A 20,682-nucleotide genomic window follows, 5' to 3' on the forward strand; every position below is an offset into this window, starting at 1 on the left:
CCTGCCAACTCCAAGCTCAGTCATTTTTTTTACTATATCATAACATTAGCAGGGATGATGTGGTCATCTTTAACCCAGTCATCAGTTTCTTAACATGAAGAGCATATTGTTTGTTTTCTTAACAAATTGATATCACTATCATAAGTCTTGGTTATGGCTGACAAAAGATAAGTCTCAAAATACTCACAGAATTGAAGCCCATGATGGGCAAACAGAGTTTCAAGCATCCTTTTATCTTTAAGTCAAACTAAGCATCCATCAGACTTCTCAGACGATGCTATCCACAGACGGATTTTTCCCTATAGGAAAAGAATAATAAAAATAATACCAAAAGGTTGCAAATAAGTCTTAAACATAGTAAGTGATTATAATAAAATAGTACGTGAGTCTTTTTCCACGGTCACCATCAGTCAGAAAAGAGTGACTCGTTTGGTAGATCCATTTCAGTACCACCAGGGTTCATTAAAAATATCTATGCCCATTTAAGCCTGTGACTTTGCTTAGTTTGTTTAATCCAATTTAAATTTCATTCTGAATCATACTTGGCCCTGTACTGACGATTGCTTTCAATGAGATGAGTAAATACACACCTTATTCAACAGAAAAAAAGTCTTTGGGAATTCACTGGCAGCATTTCAAAAGTTCTGGATTTAGATCTTATAGATGACTAAGAGGTAAGTTGATATTTCCTTGGAGAAATTAACTTTGGACTCCAAACTTACACATTTATATGGCAACAGGCTCAGGAATTAGGTTCTGGGTTTTTCTTCAATAAATATGTTCGCATGAGGCTTTTATATTATCCACATTTTCTATATCACTAAAAAAGACAAGTCACATAACAAGAATTCTGCATATTCAATAGGCTAGACTACATTCAGCATTTGGGGGAAATAATGTTCGCTAATATTAAGCAGCAAGATATTAGCAAGACTGTCACACGGGTTCCAGTTTTGAAGGTTTTGTTCAATCAAACATATTTTAAATTTGAATTTAAGATCAAAGGAGTAGATGGTAGTAATTTGTGCATGTTTATACCATGACTGCCCCCTTTCCATCCCATAGAATTCCACTTAAAAATCATTAAAAAGGCAGAAATGTTAGGACTCATTTATCAAAATCTGGATTTACTGGTTAGCTGCCCTCTGGATATGAAAGACTTGAAAGAAACTATCACCTAGTCTGAAAGTATTTGGACACTGCTTTTGTTGATGGGAATCTATGACAGTGGACCAGTCTGGTAACACTGAATTGTTTTTACTGCAGCTGTGGATTACCTGTGGTTTCAATGGACTACTGTGTACGCTTTGTTTACTTTATCCCTTCTTCCTGTTGGAGAAACAGCTGGAGAACAGACATCCTGCTGTTCAGAGCCTCAGGCCTTGGAATATTAACAGGAAGCCACAATAAGCATCTTCATTACTTCACCTGTGGCATAAATGGCAGAGAGAATGGAGCCCATCAGGAGGAATTGATTTAAAACAGAATGAAGCAGTTTGTGAACCATATGTCCCAACATCCAAGTAACTGCCACTGGCCTCATAAATTGGCTTCCTTCATGGAGAGTTCAACCAGGGGGAAGGGAAAAAGTCAGCTTCCTATAGAAAGAAATAAAGGCAGCCCTCAGTAGCCTGTGGCAATAAGTGGAATAAAATATTTGGTGCATTAGACCAAGAAGTTGTGTCACATAATTTCTGACAGTTGCTTTTAGCTTTTAACAAAAGATGTGGGGGTGGATGTAGGGTTATGTGGATGACAGGGGAGGAAACTAACAGCCTTACAAGATACTTTCATGTGTTTTCCATCATGTATAATTACTCATCCTAAGGCAAGATGGATATTGCAAAAGCATCATTCCAAATATCTTTCCAGGTTATTGGGAGGGCGGGGTGTAGAGATTGGGGGTGGGGAGATGCAGAATGGAGGAGAAGTGAGTATAAATCATCAGTGTCATTGTTCTCCAATGAAGAAACCAGGGCAGGGAGGTTGTATGATCTGTTTAAGTCGACATCAAGAGGGTCAGAAATATTCCCAGAGGTAAAATTGTCTGGTACAGATCTATCTTCCCCTCTTGTATATCGAGGCTATAAAAAATTGTTCTAGAAAAAAGTATTTTTCCTTAAACATAAAAAATTGAGCTCCTGGGGGTGCCTGGGTGGCTCAGTTGGTTGAGCAGGCCAGCTTTGGCTTAGGTCATGATCTCGTGGTTCGTGAGTTCAAGTCCTACATGGGGCTTTGTGCTGACAGTGTGAAGCCTGCTTCAGATTCTCTGTCTCCCTCTCTCTCTGCCCCTCCCCCACCCATTCTCTCTCTCTCTCTCTCTCTCTCTCTCCCTCTCCCTCACTCTCTCTCTCAAAGATAAACATTTAAAAAGTAATAATAAAAAATGAGCTATTGAACAGAAGGACAAAAAGGGGATAATAATCTTGACATTTATTAGTGAGCACACACTGGAGCTCTCATCCTACTGTACCTAGGAAACACTTATATACCGGCGGGCTAATCACTTTCTTAGAGCCTTCTTATGCATTCCTCCTACCAGCTTTGCTAAACTTCACTTAAAAAAGAGAATGCAACAGCACAAGCACAGAAAGTTGCCCTCAGAACCAGGATTCTAAAAATCCATCATATCAGAACACCCGGCTGGCTCAGTTGGTTAAACACCTGATTCTTGATTTCAGCTCAGGTCATGATCTCATGGTTCATGAGATCGAGCCCCGCATCGTGCTCCATGTGCTGACAGTGCAAAACCTGCTTGGGAATCTTTCTCCTTCTCTCTCTCAGCCCCTCCCCTGCTCTCTCTGTCTCACTCTCTCTCAAAATAAATTAATAAATATTTAAAAAAAAAACACCTTTATAAAAGTCCACCATATTATGTAATCACTCTGAGCCCATGAATCAGACAGACTGGCTGCAGCCCAGCTATCCCACTTTTGGTTCCATAAACTTGGATAAGTTGCTGGAGGTTCCTGAATATGAGGAAATCCTCCATTTTCCAAAGAAGATTGAAAACTTTTCCTACCTACTAGGGTTATGTAACTTTCAGGAATGTAGATGAACTAACCAAATGTGCACTTACAGTGTTTCATTTATTAATTTAGTCACATACATACATCAAATCATGGACATATCAATTTAGAAAAAATTTTCTTCACTCTCACATGTCAGGAAACTATTTTTGTTCAAGTTCTTAATATGCAGCATTGACATCAGTGCCCCTTGACGTCGTCTTCACGGTATATAACCTTCACCTCCAGGTGGGTTGTTTGATGCTGTCATCGGGACACTGTTGCCCAAACCACAATTACCCATTCATATCACATTAGAACAACTGCTTTGTTCATTCATCCTGTGGGTGAATATTTGCGCTGTTGTGTTCATTTAATGCAATATAATCACTGATCCCTTGCTTTTAAAAGACCTCTTTTAAAGGCTCTTTGTGATGACATCCAACCCTTGCAATTGTGAAGTCATGACTCCACCCCACCCGTCACCAGAATAATGAATAAATCTTTGTCGTTTATTTTTGCCTCCTTTTTTGGGCATCATGAAGGTGACTTCTATCAGCTTTCGACACAAACTTTCTGAGGTCATCTCAGGTTCTGTAGCTTTAAAAAAGTTGAAGTCGCAGAATTCAAGAGACTTTACAAAAATTGAACTGCAGCTGATCCCTTCCTTTCTGAGGGATGGGATTGGAAAAGGATCTCATCTTATATTTTAGCACATAAAGTACTTAATTTCACTGAGCACCTGTTTCCTCCATTGTAGAACAGAGCTGATAATAGTACATTGCCCACAGAACGGTGATTGAGGATGAAATAAAGCAATGTACCACAATGACATACAGTGCAGGGCTGTGCACCGACAAAGTAACCAGCATTATCAATCGCTACAGCCCCAGTCTGGGGTTCTACAAATAAAAATGTAAAACAGTGTGCTATGTCCAAAAAAAAAAAAAAAACCCACAAAGATCCAAAATGAAGCAGATGAGGACAGGTTAAAGGAACCCAGATTATTATTCCAAAGAGTGAGGAAAACAGTAATGCAACAAATTCCTAAAATAGACACGATTGTTACCCAGAGATTAATAAGTATTTCTGCTGTTCTTTTTTACTCAGTGAGATGGCCATGGTATGCATCCAAATGACAGCATAAAGGACTCATGTCATACAGAAGGAAAAATTTGTATTTAGTGAACGTTGTGGAAAAAAAAAAAATGGATCGTTTTCTATTAGAGACTATGAGGGATTTCAAAGACCAGGGATCATTTTGGTATCATTCTATCTAGAGGCAGTGTTCTTGAAGAATGATATTTCAAGGTCCTAATTAACCCTGTGTTTCTGCACATGGAGAGAAGCTACTACATGAAAGTAAAGCATAGGAATATAACACTAGTAATAGAGCATGTAAGCCAGGGGAGTCAGGGGTGGAGACTAAAGAGGTGTCATTTTCCTGCTGACTGCCTTGGGTATCAAGCAAATTTATTTTTTAGTGTCTCTCATCAGGAGATCTCTTTCTTTCCATAGATGGCTATTACTATTGGAAAAAGCATAAGCCTTGGAACTCTGTAGCCCTGAGTTCAAGCCTCCACTCTTCTTCTTACTATGTAACTTTGAACAAGCTTCTGAAACCCTTTGATAGTATATTTCATTATCTGCAGACAGTCATGAAAACATCGACATGAATGGGGCCGTAGGGGGAATGCAAGGAGATGTCTGTGAGGTGGCTAATCTCCGCATCTGGCATACCGTGTGCCATGTTGATTTTCAGTCTCCTCCAGACTGTGCTTCTGAATGTACTCCGGTTGCCAGAAGCTAAAATCATCACACCATTGTCAGCTGAGACCCTTACTGTTGGGGGAGATGCGCCCCTCCATACCTAACAAAGCCACAATATGGCCCGGTTTCATTTGAGGTAACAAATTCCTCAAAGATGGAACTGGACAGAGGTAAACAAACTTCAGCTCCGTCAGTGGCTTCTTGTAAATTTTCCCACTCAGCTGCTGTGCTGAAAATGGTTCTGCTGTCTCCACATACTCTTGAAGGAAACCCCATTCTTGGTCACAGGAATTCCTTGTGGTCGCTACAAACGTCTCCACTGCCTTCTCTTCATCCAGGTATGAATAGATTGGAATAGTGTTAAACACTCTAGCAAGGTACATTAATTGGGGCAGGGATCAGCTGACATAACAAAAACACTCCAAAAACAGTGACCTGAATAAGACAAAAAAGAGAGAGAGAAAGGGACAGAGAGAGAGAAACCAAGAAACGACTCTTCTGTTGAAGTTTTATTTATTTATCTGACAAAGAGAGAGGGAGAGAGAGAGAAAGTGGGGAAAGGCAGAGAAAGAGAGAGAGAATCCCAAGCAGGCTCTGCACTGCTAGCACAGAGCCTGATGCAAGGCACGGTGCGGGACTCAATGCGGGGCTCGATACAGGGGCTTGATACGGGGCTCGAACTCACAAACCAGGAGATCATGACCGGAGCCAAAGTCAGTCACCTAATGGACTGAGCTACCCAGGTGCCCCAGGAAACACACTCTTAACTATGGAGAATAAACTGATGGTTAGTTACCAGAGGGGAGATGGGTGGGGAGATGGGGGAAATAGGGATTGAGTATTGAAGAGTACACTTATCATGGTGAAATAAATAAATAAATAAATAAATAAATATAAATAGATAAATGATAGATAGGTAATAGGTAAGACAGAAAATATTTCTTTCTCATATAGTAGTTCAGAGGCAAGTCATGCAGGGTTTAACGGAAAGTTTTCCCATCCTCAAGACACAGCTTCCATCTCTTGGCCCCAGGCAACTTCCATGCAGTGAGAAGGGCAGACCAGGGAGCATACCACATACCTTTCTAGTTGCTAAACCCATAGGTCACACATACTTCAGATCACAACCCATTGACCAAAATGTAGTCACGTGGCCACACCAGCTACAGGGGAGCCTGGGAAATGCAGCCTCATGCTGGGGAACTCACACACCCAGTAAAATCTCAGGAGGGGAGGGATAATGAATTTGGGAACAAGACGATTAGCAGTGTGTGCTTCATAAAATTAAGGAGAGAAAGTTGTACGGATAATTTAACTCTTTATTCGAAGACCATCTAAATTTTGGAAGTACAGACAATCTACCTTTTCACCGGAAACTCAGTGTACCAGGGATGAATAAAGTGCGATGAGTAAAGACCCTAGCAACATAAATGGAGGCAGTTAGTATAAACCTTTTTGTTTATACAACAGAAACTTGAGTCATCGAGTCTTGTTGAGGCCAAGCTACATCTGGGAAAATCTGAATATGCTGACCCAGAAAAGAGTTGGAGAAAAGAGCTGTGTTGGAACAATGACAGCACTTAGCCTCAATCTTTTAAAAATTCAAAAGTTATGGGGAGGGCCCCCTGAACAAGCCTGGGCTAGCCTAGGAACTCCAAAAGAAGAAAGAGCCCCACTCTGACGCAGAGTTTATGGTTTATGAAACACCAGGTCAGATGAAGTGACAACACCCCCCATTTGACTGTGAGAAAGTATCTCTTGGGCCAAAGAATAGTAATTCCTAGTTGCAGTCAAGAATGGGTTTACCAGATGCCATTTTGCAAAATCTTATGGAAAACTTTTCAAAACCACTTGAGAGGCTGTAGTGTGCTACTTGATCTCATTGTCTGAGCTTCACATTTATTCCACTCCTGCAGAAAATCCAGAATATTTTATCATTAAGTGCTTGTCCATTAACTTTTTTAAAAAGACTTTGTCCTAATCCCATGAAGGCTTTCGTTAACAATTGCTTCTCTTCTTTGACTACTCACCTCCATCCGTTGCAAAGGGGGAGTTTTCCCCATTTTTCTCCAACAAGAACAAGAGACGACACAGGGCTTTTTAGATCTTTGGAGAACAAAGAGAAAACCTCCAAACACAAGCAAACCAAAGATCACCCCAATCACTTGTTTAAAATCAATACAACTAAGAGGAAGTATATCCCTTAAACTGCTCAATAGAGGAACTGGGAAAGTTGCCATAAAATTAAAATAAACAACCACTATCAGTTTTTTAAATTCTTAGGTAAAAAAATAAAAATCATTTTCTGATGGAGAAAATCTTGGACTAAGAAGCAAGAAAATTCAGTTTGGGTCCCAGATCAGCCAGCCAGTAGCTAACTGTGAACTTGGGCAAATCCCATAATGTCTTTGGACTTCAAATTTCTCATTTGTAAAATCAGGAAGTTGAAAGATATTTCAAAGGTCTTTTCTAATTTTAATAGTCCGTGAGTTTATGAAACTGCTAGTTACTGAATTTTTAAAAAATTCCAACATCGCAAATGTCACAGAATCATATTATTTTTTTTTCTCCTACTTCACACACAAATTTAGTGATGATAAATTCCCCCCAGCAATTAGGGGGAAATCCAGATTCTGAAGCCATCTTGAAAAGCTAAAATTCAAAAGAAAAAATTGTTAAAAGAACTGAACTGTCTTTTAAAAAGCTCTCTAGCGTTTAGAGATGCATGTGTCACCTTATTGATTCTTTGTGCCAAAAGGGTATTCGGATCCCTTTTCCAACTTGGATTATTTGGATCCCTCCAAGTTTGGATTATTTATGATTCATATCCTGCTGCCAGTAAAATGTTTATAACAGGTGAGCTCCCCATTAACGTTAGTTTCAAAGGATTAAAGCTAATTATGGCATTGGTCTTGATTACACTTATGCTAACTTAAACTTGCCCTAGAATGACATTACAGTGAACTCCTGACTCCAGTCTCATCTCCTCCAGTGCCAGTCCATCCATGTTCTACATGGCCCCCAGGGCCCTTCCGAAACTACAAGTGACAGTACTTGGCAAGTCCACAAGCTCCACTGCATGGAAGGCAAGCTATGCCGTGATCACTGCACTCCTCCATGGTTTTGCAAGTGCTGCCTCCAATACCTAAAGTGTTGGTCCCAGGGTCTCTTTGTGGCTAGAAGGAAACATTAGTGCTAATTCTCAGTAGACCTCCCCTCTAGGCAGATGCAGTTCCAGAGGCCAGATTCAGAAAGTGGAAGGGAATTTTGTGCAAAGAGAAAGGCATCATCTTCTCTGCAGGGGGAGCAGAGCTGCCGTAGAGTATGTGCAGGATTTCAGAAAAAATACTACACATTTGGACCAGGTGGCCAGGATCCTTTCCCCCTTCCCTACCTTCCCTATTCTCTTGCTGCCTGCCTTGTAAATCCCAACCATTATTAAGAATTGACTAAAATCTCACCTTCTCTGGGAAGGCGTCACTGTCTTCGCTAGAGAAGTTTTCTACTCGTGAGCCCACGGGAATTCATGCCAACCCCTAATGCACCCCATTCTGTTGTCTCTGAATCTCCATTGTACCCCCTTCATTTCTGCCTATTAGGACTATTGGTTTGTTTGCTGTTTCTCTGCAACAAATCATAATCTCCTTATGGGTAAAAAAGTGGTAGTCATCTCTACCTGGATTGCCTAGGATGAGGTCTGTTCACTTCAAGCACTTAGTAAATGCCTGTTTAGAGGAAAGTTTGCCTTGTCAGTGTTCAAGCACTTGCAGCATTTAAAATCCATATAACCCAACACTTCAACAGTAGCATCAAGTGTTGGCTTATGTCCTAAATATATCAATTATACACCCCCATTTTCCTTCTCAAAGAAAGAAAGTGGATTAATAATCTATGTCATTTTTTTTTGAGTTGGGAATGAATGTTTGGAATGAAAATACCACAAAATATGCCCTAATATGACCCTGAATACAGTTTGATTTTTTAGAAGTTCAGAAGTAATTCAGAATCCTAGTGTTCCTTAGTGTCTTCACTGTGAACATGCAATTGTGGGAGCACCAGTTAGGACTAGTAAAAACTACACCCAAAAGATGGTGAAGTGGAAAGTTGAAGCCCTCTGGGTTGTAGATATCTGTAGTATAGTACTGCTATAACAGCAGTGAACTGCCTACATCTTGACTTGAAAGAGAAAGGGAAAGAAAACTTCTATTTTGTTAAGTCACTCTTACGTTGAATATCTGTTCGTCATAGCCACACACATTTAATGTTTAGCATCAGCGTAGATGCTAAACCAAGTGTTTAATACCAAGTGTTAAGCATGTAGACACTGGAGACCAGCAACCCAACGCAACCTACCCAGCCAACCAATCTGTAGCCCTAGGCCTGATGTCTAAAACTTCAAACTATTGCTTCTTATCCCCTCTAATAAATAATCATGAAAGAGATTAGTTCCAGCTAGTACTAACCATTTGCAGAAATGGGAGTGAATACAGTTTGTCTATGGTTTGCAATCTAAGTTACTGGAAAAGCCTATTAAATTTGGAGCCTTTTAAGAACAAAAAAGATAACTGTGTCTATATCCAAACTGAACGCTTTTAAATGCAAATTGTGGAATTGTAGACTTGGAAGAGAAATCCAGTTTTCAGCCTTTACCCTATGAGACTTCTGTCAGACCATGGGAACCAGCCTAGCAACAAAGATCACATTCAAGGTGTTGCCTTCCCATCCAAGCCCGTGTTCTAGGTAACCATGAAGGATAGTGTTATAGACTGAATTGTATTCCCTAGAATTTGCATGTCGAAGTCCTCTCGGAATGTGACTAAATTTGGAAATAGGGTATTTAAAGAAGTAATTAAATTAAAGTCACCAGTGTGAGCCCTAATCCAATGTGACTGGTGTCCTCATAAGAAGAAAAGATTAGGATACAAACAGGCACAGAGGGAAGATCGTGTGAAGACAGAGGGAGATGGCCATTGACAAGCCAAGGAGAGAAGCCTCAGAAGGAATCAACCGTGCTGACACCTTGATCTTGGACTTCTAGCCTCCAGAATTAAGAGAAGACAAATTTCTGTTGTTTAGGCCGCCCTCTCTGTGGTACTTTGCTATGGAAGCCCTAGGAAACGGATATAGGTACGCAGAGTAGTAAGCAAAACACAACAGTCAATAAGTAAAAGACAAAGTCTTCAGATTTAAAAACTACGTGTAAATGAGTCCTTGGGCTTTGCTTACTCAAAGGAGTACTAACTGGAACCAATAGACCAGATACTTACTAGTTTTGTAAAGGAATTGTATTGCCAAAGAAACCACAGGCCTAGTCTGACAAACCTTGTGATCATTCAAGCCCTAAAGCAACCCCTGGAACCCAGATCCCCCACCAGCAGGAAAGAGGCTGAGAATGAGGGCAAACTGTCCAAGGGCTGCTTCAGATGTGGTCAGGGAGGATAACAGAAGAAGAGAGGTCCTCCCAGAGAGTCAGAACCAAGAGCTGACAGATGCTAAGCACAAGATTTAATCCCCCCCACCCCTTCCCCATTCTGGTCCAGCAGGATTTGATAACTAGCACAGCCTCATGACTGAGATGGATTTGCATTCCTTCCTTTTCCAAATAGGAGTTTTTGCTACAGTTGTTATGTTACTACCCCACTGAAGACTATTGGGTGAGATGGAACCAGGAAGTTATGGACCTAAAAGGAACACTAGTCTGACCTTATAGAAGGGCCAATTATCACCCTAAACCTTGAGTTTACTGCAATAACTGGACTGGGTTTTGAAGGAATCCCTTGAGAAAGAGAGTAAGTATAGTCTAAGCGTGCAGAGGAGATACACATAGCTATTTAGGTTTCCCCCTGGACAAACCATGGTAGAAATTGTTGAATATCTCTCAATTCGTTCTCTACTCTTTCCTCATCATTAGAAGTCCACACTTTTAGCTAGGTACATGCAACTAGGTATAGATAGGTGATTAAGCTGTGACCAATGAGATGTAGGCAGAGATGATGTATGTAACTTCTGAGATGTGTCTTTAAAGGTAAGGAACATGCCTTTCCTCATTTCTCTATCTTGTTGCATGGAACGAGAAAGTAAGACCTGTGTTCCGTCCATGAGGATGATGGTCATGTATCCAGTTCATCAACCCGGGTGAGATGGACAGCTGGAAGCAGCCTGTGTTCCAGATGACTCAGAAGCCATCATTTTAGCCTCTATGTCTATACTTTTATATCAGAGAAAAACAAACGCATGTCGCATGTCGGCCACGATATATGGAGGTTCCTGTTATTCACAACAGAACCGATAGCCCAACTAATAGACTGATCTTAAGTGTCTCCTTTTATGGGTACACCTGAAAAAAAGAAAAAGCAATGAAAGAATAAGAATCAAGGCAGAAAACTATCATGACTCTTCATTCCAGTTCCCCTGACCTTTGAGGGAATGTGTCACTCGTATTCTGCATACGTGTACAGCAAATGAGTCTGAGAAAAGCAAAGGAGATAGAGTAGGAAGTTGAATAAAAAAATGGAAAAGTTGTACAGAGGCTGGATGAATGGTTTAGAAGCTGGCCAGTGTGACTCACCTCCCTGAATGCTGTCCTTACGGTGAGTCAAAAGGGAAGATGCTGAGAAAGATGGAAAAGAAATTCAGACCTGCATCCTGAAATGGACTATGCTAATTTTCCCGATTATCCAGGTCCGTCTTTAGCCACAGATGATCTCAAAGTGAAATGATGACTTCCGTAAATTTTTAATTTGCTTCTGAGATAAAGGAAAGAGAAATGGTATCTTGTGTGAAAAGTTCTCATTGGTGCACACATGCTCGCCCAGGAGGGCCATGGTTCCTGCCCACACAATTCCCATTTCTATTAATGAGAACTGTGTTGATAAAACTCCAGCCAACATATTCCATGATTTAGTGAGGCTGCTAGCCTATGCAGTGTGTAGAAGCAGTCTTGGGGATATCACAGCAATTGTTACAGCAAATAACAAGTGCCCTCATCCGTAATAGATTTCCATAATCATAGAGCCCCTTAGCCAAAGCATTTTGAGGGACGTATTGTTTAGCCTGGCAATTTGGTAATAGTAACTGCATAAATCAGTGAGTGTTTGGCTGTAATGTTCTTGAGTTATAGGTAGAGGGAACAGAAGATATTACCTGAATTCAATCAGAAGTCACCGCAATGACCCAAATAAACAAATGTCTTATTCTTGCCACTACATACTTTCACCACATTATTTTTGCCCCTAGCAGCAGGTCTGGTCGAGGCCCAATTTAAATCCCTTATACATTATAATTTCCTGATAAGTGGGGTAAAGAGCACACAGTCTCGGTCACCTGCTAAACATGTGACATGGGGTGTAAATTCATTTATTTGAACCTTAATATTAAAGGACTTTCTTGAATTTAAACCATCCAATACCAAGTTATGACTTCAATCCAAAACAGACATGCCCTGGAGAGTTAAGAGACCTTTTCAAAGACAAAGAGGGCTTCTAACCTGCTCACAATTAGCCATTACGTGCTACTAGGGGCTGTTTAATTGGGACTGCCACTCTCAATTAATCAGCGACAAGTGAACAGAAGAGTGAGTAACCAAAATTTGGTACACATGCTACCAATTACGTCCATTAGGGATTATAATCAGATTGTATGTTTTCCTTTGATTTTTCTTTCTTCCTAGCTCTGAGAAGTTATGTAAATTAAAGTAGTGCGGGAAAGGAGATTAAACATAACTGTTTCCTTCCAAGTGTAAAAGAACCACTGCCCTGAAGCTCCTATACGTCTTCAGCTGTGATATTCCCGTGTGACTTCCGGCATTTGCTCTGCAGTGGAATTTATCAGAATTCCATCTAAGTTCCTCAGAAATAACCAGGTGAGGCTCTTTGTGATTCAAACAGGAGGCTCATTCCTTTTTTTTCTTCACTGAGCAATAAGAGAGATCATTTAGCCAAGGGACAAACTTTCCCTTTTGCCCAATAAAAAGCAAGCATATTCAGTTTCTCTGCTATGATTCACTAGGTTTCTGATTGGCAGTGTTTTATTGGGGAGATGGAAGGGGAGAGAAAGGGAGGCCTCAATGATGATGCATCGAACTGAAAAGATCTTTGGCTTAAAGCTGCATTTGGAGCTGATTAAAATAGCTATCCCCCCAGAACTGCACTTTAAATTTTAACTCCCAGGATCAGACAGCTTTAAAATTTATATTTAAATGTGTGTATTTAAATATACATATTTAAATGTACATACATATTTAAATACAAATTATTTTTAAACTTTTGGGTTGTACAAAGCCCTTGATGTAAATTGATCATGAATGAAAGATAAACTTTAAAGAGAATGTGTACAGGATGTGACCTGATTACCACAAAATATTAACCTTGCTTCATATTTTTATTTGTAGTAAAAAGAAACTACAAGAATCCAGATTTATTTGGAAATTGTAATTTTTTTTCTCTTTAAATATCATCCAGCTCTTTCTAGATTCTATTAAAACAATTGTCTTCCTACGGTTGTGTTTCTGGTGATTCTCCCTAAGAGAATTTGTATGACTTTAAACTGTTCCTTGGACCATGGAGATACCACAGTGTGCAGCTGATGCAAAAGTTACATAACTTTCCATGACTGGCCTTTCTGACATTTATTAAGAGTGCTGAGAATTTGAGTCTTCTAATGATGAGCAGGGTCAAATCAAGAGTTCATGCCCTTTTCAAGGACAGAGACAATTATGTAAATCAGCAGTCTGCAAAGTTCTTTAAGGGCCAGATAACAAATATTTTAAGTTTTCCAGACCACACGGTTATTGCTACAACTACTAAACTCTGATTTCATGCTGAAAGCGGCCATCGAGGATGTGTAAACAAATGAGTGTGGCTGCATTTTAATAAAACTTTATTTACAAAAACAGAGTGCAGGCTAGATTTGGCCCTTAGAGTCTATAGTTTGCTGATCCCGGTTTTAGCCCTACGAAATAATAAAAATGTTGATTGACATGTCCTACCCCAAAATTGTTAGTAAATCTTATACAGGTCCCAGAAATGTGATTTTTTTTTTTAAAGCTCCCGCAGTTGATCCTGATTCAAAGTCAGATTTGTGATTTCTTGGTCCAGATAACAGCCCCAGTTTCTCCAATAACCCTCTAATATTAGAATTATCACCAGTATATTAATCAGGGTAATTAATGCTAGCTGCTACAACAGCAAACCCCAGATCTCAGTGGCTTCATCCAGTAAGAATTTATTTCTCTCTCTTATCACTATGCTCTATCTTAGCACTATGCCATCTGGAACACTTAGAAAAAAGAAATGGAGGAAGCAGGCCAACTCTTAGATGTCAGCACAAAAGAGACACACAAAGCCTCTTCTGCTCACAATTCATTGGCTAGAACTTCACCTGGCTCCAAACTACCTCCAGCCTACCGCAAGGGAGGCAGGGAGAGAAAAAGGAGCAAGTTAATATTTGGTGAGCTCTAACAGCCTCTGATACACCTGCCATGTTTTTTATCTGACTCGTCATCTGTAATTCTGTGATTCCACCTGCGTCCTCCAAATCACACAGAAAGACCAGATGCTCAAATAATGCTTGCCCATCCATTAAACTCCTAGCAACTCTGGAATAGACAACTTAACATCCAAAATATTGCTTACATCTAGCTTTGGGCAAAGGTTTAATTCTTGCAAGTCTGGAGTAGAGCTGATTTTTATAAATCAACTTAGGTTTTTGGGCTGTTTCTGTTTTTGTCTTTGTTTTTATTAACCAGAAATTCATTGTGTGAAACTAGGACTGTTGGGATTTCTGGCTTCTGAATTGGATATACACAGCCAGGTGTCATGGCAAAAGAAAACAGCAGTTTGGCGTTTCATGAATCGTCCTCATATTTGTAGTTACAAAGGTCAGATGTTGGCTCGTTTAAGTAATACCATGTGTGGCCATGACACTCCATGTTAGAAGGGTAGGAAGTAAGGCTGACATTGCCTGCTCTAATCCAGTAACCAGGGCTGGTTTTCAAACGTAGGGGAAAATACTTGAATGGGAGGTATCTGCTTAAATATTTACTGACACAGATATTTCAAAAGTTATAGCCCTCTTAAAGGAAAAAGAAAAAAAAATACCTCCCCCCCCCCCAGGAAGAAAAAGATAAAGAAATGTTATAGATCTCTCAGATGTTATGAGAGAAAAGTAAAATTTCAGGTAAATGCTAGAAAAACTGCATAAATATTTAAGAGGGTGTGGCCTTCCCCACATAGAAACTGAGATAGCATATGAAACTATTCCTTGAAGAAGACTGAGGGGGCAAAAGAGGAAGAACTAATGAAGTCACACTTTCTTACCAATGATAACTTATGGCTTAAATTGTCTACACCCATGATCTGCTCATTCAGACCAAAAAGATATGCTAATCAGCAAAAGGCAGTGTCCTTCAGTGCACAGCCCTTACTCACAATAAACTGTGATCTGAAGTATTGCACAAGAATGTTTTTCTCTAACAGACCTGGGAGTGATAAGAATAAAGTTGTTATTTAAACCCTGCCTTTTAACCTTTCATCTCAGGGCCGGTATCTGAATCCCTTGTCTATTAACCTGATAACGCCCTCACCACAGCTTGTCTTTCAGTTTTTCTGAATAACCAACCACCTAGGAGGAAGCACAAAGCACTTGCTCAGCCGCCATGGTGGTCTTTGGCTGTTCCGCCATCCCCAAAGGATCTTGGTGGATGTACAGCTGCAGGTATGACAGGGCTGCGTGTACTAATTTCAACTGTTGGACTCATTATCTAAATTCTGAAAAATGCTGCAAAATTGTGCAAACACATAAAACCTGGCAAATAAACTGCCTTCTGAAATACAATGGATTCTCTCAGATCCGTTCGCCAGAAAACTATATGGTACAAATAACGATTACAGCACCATGGCTTATAGCTAGTGGCTTCCTCAGAATCTTCAGTCCAGTACCTTTTAAAGAAAACAAACAAGGTTGCTAGAGTATTACGCTGGGAAGAATACCCTTGTTTGTACAGGAAGAGTGGAGTTTTTTGTGAGATATTTTTTCCCTTTGTTTCTTTCTTAGAATATTTACATGCCTGTAAACTCTTTATCTCACAATTACAGAAAGCTTGCATGTTTCATTTCCAGTAGAAAACAAGTCAATAACCCTTCAATAGATAAGGGATTGAAACTAAGCAATTATCTAATAAAAGTGTTTAAATTAAATTGCTAATTAAGACTAATTTCATATGTAGAAATCAGGAGTTTATCATTCATCTATCATAATGCCTAGAACAAGTACATCATAATTACATAGTTTAGAGATATAATTTGTTGACTCATGTATATTACAAACAAATGCCCTTTCCCCTGATTTTAGGATCAACAGGAAGGTGCTGTGATTTTGCCATTTACTTAAGGCCACTGGATTCATAAGTCACAGATATTTAGAACAGACATGATCTTAAAGGATTATCTAATCACAGGTTCGCTTTACAGATGAAGAACAAATCTTAGAAAAAAGACAAAATCCAGGCTAGATTTCTCCAGTCTAACTGTACCTGTTTCTCTTTCTTCATCCCCCATTTTCCAGTTGCACATCAATAAAAGAGGGTGGTTTATCGACGTATGCTTTGGGAAACTGGTAACTAGAAAGATGTTTGAGTGATAAGAATTCATAAGGACTCCTAAAGAAGCAAGAATTGTTGGCTCCAAAGTGACCCACTGCCATTGACAACTTTTCGCTCATCTGTTGAAATGTAGTTATCTTAAAAATAACATTTTTCACTTGTCCCTCATTCATTCTTGTTAACAGTGACACATGACTCATTGAGAAATTACTTTTGGCAGTTTCCAATCTCCTGGTGAATTTTTATAACTGCCTTTTACCAGGTCAAGGAGCAGCCATGTGTAACCCTTTGGGGCCATTACTGGGTGTAAACTCTGTGGCAACTGCACTTGCTACATCATACATTTAATTGGTTCAAGTCTAATACCAGGGAGACCAAAGTTAACATGCTCACAGACAGGATGCCTCATCACAAGCAGGAAAGAGAAATAACAGCCCTTGGCTCCAAACAGACTCACATCAGAGAACATGTAGATAAATGGGAACATATCCACTATCCATAGTATAGCTCTAACCCAAGAGCGTGATCTACTGACTGGGGGGCCCTTGCACTTTTATTTCTACATACAAAAAGTCTGCATACATATTTCCACAGAATTATACAAAATAGAATCCTTTGAGTCACAAGACTTTGAAGCTCTAATGTATTATTTCATAGTTGAGAAAAGAGATACAGGAAGTCTAAAGTATCCACTCAGGATCACACAAGTATTTGACGGTAGAACTCAGACAAGAACCCACTTCTCCTGATACTTATTCTAGTGTATTATTTTTCATCACACTATGGATCACAATATTTCTCTATTATTTCTAACAGGTTTGAGCGTTAAAAAAAAATCTTGTGGGGTACCTGGGTGGCTTAGTCGGTTAAGTGTCCAACTTCGGCTGAGGTCATGATCTCCCAGTTTGTGGGTTTGAGCCCCGCATTAGACTCTCTGCTATCAGCACAGAGCCTGCTTTGGATCCTCTGTCCACCTCCCCCCCACCCCCACCTCTCCTACATGTGCGCTCTCTCTCTCTCTCTCTCTCTCTCTCTCTCAAAAATAAACATTAAACAATAATCTTGCGGGGCACCTGGGTGGCTCAGTCGGTTAGGCGTCTGACTTCGACTTAGGTCATGATCTCTCACTCTGTGAGTTCGAGCCCCGCCTCAGGCCCTGTGCTGACAGCTCTGAGCCTGGAGCCTGCTTCAGATTCTGTGACTCCTCCCCTCTCTGACCCTCCCCTGCTCGTGCTCTGTCTCTCTCTGTCTCTCGATAATAAATAAATGTTAAAAATAATAATAATCTTGCATGATGGCAACATTTAGATTCCTAACTGTATTCTAATCTAATTTTAATCTCTTCTTGAAAATTCTCTTCTGTTTGAACAGTACTTTTGTGGCTTATTGCTATAACTTCTCTTTTTCTCTTCACTAAAAAACTAGTTTAAAACAGAGTGACAACTTTATTGCCCTGCCCAATAGTGTTAATAACACCTGAACTAAAATAAAAATTGTTTTGTCAGGTATACAAGGGATATATTTTTAATTTCCTTTTAGAATGTTTTAAAGTTGATCTCAAAATAGTTACCTTTTGAAATATAGCTTATGCTCTCACTTTGAAAATTATTATGGGATATTTCTAAGGAAAAGGGAGGACCTGAATTGAAGATTAACTTTGAGTTAAAAAGGAAAGCAAAGAGATAAGATCAAAGGCAAAATTGCCCCTAAGGGCTTCAGGATCTCTGGGGAAAATTGTTCTCTTCCCCCAAAATCTCATCAATTAGAAGAAAGCAAATGTACAGCTCTTTACTCAGCCAGATACAATCAAAGCATTACATTCTGTATCCATGAAACAGGAATTTCCACAAACTGACAGAACAGTCTGTTTGGATATAAGGTCAGAGGAGTTCCTTTTACGTTTGCTAGAACTTCTGTTAGTACAGTTATCTTTATCTCTCTCTCTCTTTTTCCAGAAAGTGGATGATTAAGACTACCGTGCTGAAGAAAAATGCCCCACTGAGTCACAAAGCTAAGGATGTCTGTAGTCACTGTCCTAATAGAAGTTTTTTTTGGGGGGGGGAGGTGGGGGGGCGGATTTATACTTGTGCTGATTCACAGCTTCCCACACACTGAGGTGATGAGGAGAAAGTTTCCTCCTCTTCCAGTTAATTATAAAATGCATGAAACTAAATATATATACATATATATCTCATATGGTTATTTCAGACGTTGGACTCTCTGTATTTATAGAAATTAAGATTCCCCAATTAAATATATTTTACAATGAGTCATTTTGGGATGGAGGAAGATAGACTGTGGAGAGAAGAGAATACTCCCTCTGGTTTTCTATTTAAAAAAAAAAAAATCACAAAAACAAATGCAAACCAAATCACACAGTTAAAGATGATCCCAAAGGATGAATGGCACTGGCAAAGAGACCCAGCCGCGACGAACATTTAGACATATCACTAGTTAACATGCTCTTTCCTTCACAAGCAGCAAATCTTCTCCAGGGGAAGGGAAGGGAAACTGACATTTATTTAGGCCTTACTGTGTGCTGCGCCTGAGGCTTGTACTTACTGGATGCCTTTTTTAACCCCCCGTTTAAGCCTGTAGTGGATGATTCCCCCCACTGTATACAGATAAGAAAGGCTCAGACAGGGAAAGGCGAACAACATATATTAACTACATTACGGACATTCTTTCAACAAAGAGTATTTGAACGATTAAGTCCACCTGGAGTCAGGAGATGTGAAAATAGACGGAGTTTGCCTAAAACTAAATCAACAGGGGCGCCTGGGTGGCTCAGTCGGTTAAGCGTCTGACTTTAGCTCAAGTCATGATCTCAAAGTTCATGAGTCCAAACTGTGCGGCATCGGGTTCTGTGCTGACAGCTCAGAGCCTGGAGCTTGCTTTAGAATCTGTGTCTCCCTCTCTCTCTCTCTCTCTGCCCCTCCCCTGCTCGCGCTCTGTCTCTGTCTCAAAACTACAATATAACATTAAAAGAATTTAAAAAAACGAAATTGACAAACCTAATATTCATGGCTCAGAGATACAAGGACTAAGGAAAGTATAAAACACCCATCTCAGTTTACCACCTACAGCATCAAGGATTATCAATCATGCACAGAATACATAAAAATGAACGAGTTGTTCAGAACCCACATCTGTGTGTGAAACCATTCAGCGTTGTGCACTGTGCAGTAAGAGCAGCCACTGGTAATATAGAGCAATTAAATCTAAAGTTAAATTATGTAAAAGTCAATAAAATTAAAATTTAGTGCTTCAGTAACAGTAGCTACATATCAACTGCTCAACAGTCACTTGTGCCGAGTGGCTACTGCGCTAGACAGCACAGATATGGAACACGATCACTGCCGAACGTTCTCCTGGATTCAAAGCCTTCTAAATTAGGAAGAGAAATTAACACACAATCTTGTTTCAGAGGTTTGTGTTTTGTTGTTTTTGTTTTTGTTTTGAAAAATACTACTTTATGTCTCTATAGGACTCCCTGTTTCCCAAAGACTGGAAAAGATTATTTACCTGATCCATGCTAAAATTGCCCCCATACTGTGGTGAAGGAACAAGAAATCCAGAGAAGGTAAGTGACTGGCGAGGTCACATTTCAGCACCCAAGAGCAGAGGAGAATCTAGGTCTGTTAATCCAATATTTTCAAGGCATGGTGCAAAAATGCACACTCCAAAAGCAAATGTGGTTTTGTTTTGTGTGTTTTTTTAACGTTTATTTATTTTTGAGACACAGAGAAACAGAGCATGAACGGGGGAGGGTCAGGGAGAGAGGGAGACACAGAATCTGAAACAAACTCCAGGCTCTGAGCTGTCAGCACAGAGCCTGACGTGGGGCTCGAATTCACGGACCACGAGATCGTGACCTGAGCCGAAGTCAGACGCCCAACCGACTGAGCCACCCAGGAGCCCCGCAAATGTGGTTTTGAATCCCAGCTCCAATACATACACACCAGTTTTGTGACATGGAGCACAAGAAGTGAAATACTTTTCTGGGCTTCGGTTTCCTCCTCTGGAAAACCGGGGTGATAACAACAGCCCTACACAGGGGAGCATCAATCACCAGATGGCTAACCGGATATGCTACCCAGTGAGAGAGCGGCCCTCTTCTTGGACATCGAGCAAGAGTTTTCCTTTTAATCTTAATTGACACTTTTCTTCAATGTTATATGCTACAAATAGAATCAACAGAAGTGGTTCACAATTTAGGAAGCTGATTTTAAGCACGTTGACATTTCCAACTGTTATATATACTCTCCTCCCAGCTGCTGTATTTGTGTTACCTCAGAATTGTTG

General features: G+C 40.0%; 1 long non-coding RNA gene across 1 annotated transcript in view; it reads right to left on the reverse strand.

Annotated features, from left to right (window-relative positions):
- Positions 1 to 16,474, reverse strand: part of LOC123386674 — a 28,933-nt gene extending 12,459 nt beyond the window's left edge. The window contains exons 1-3 of the long non-coding RNA XR_006600936.1: positions 16,309 to 16,474; positions 1,278 to 1,428; positions 188 to 299 (exon numbers count right to left, since the gene is read on the reverse strand). This is a non-coding gene — a long non-coding RNA (uncharacterized LOC123386674). The remainder of the gene's footprint in view (positions 1 to 187; positions 300 to 1,277; positions 1,429 to 16,308) is intronic.
- Positions 16,475 to 20,682: the final 4,208 nt, after the last annotated feature.

Source organism: Felis catus, chromosome B4 (genome assembly GCF_018350175.1).
Source record: "Felis catus isolate Fca126 chromosome B4, F.catus_Fca126_mat1.0, whole genome shotgun sequence".
Classification (NCBI taxonomy): Eukaryota; Metazoa; Chordata; class Mammalia; order Carnivora; family Felidae; genus Felis; species Felis catus.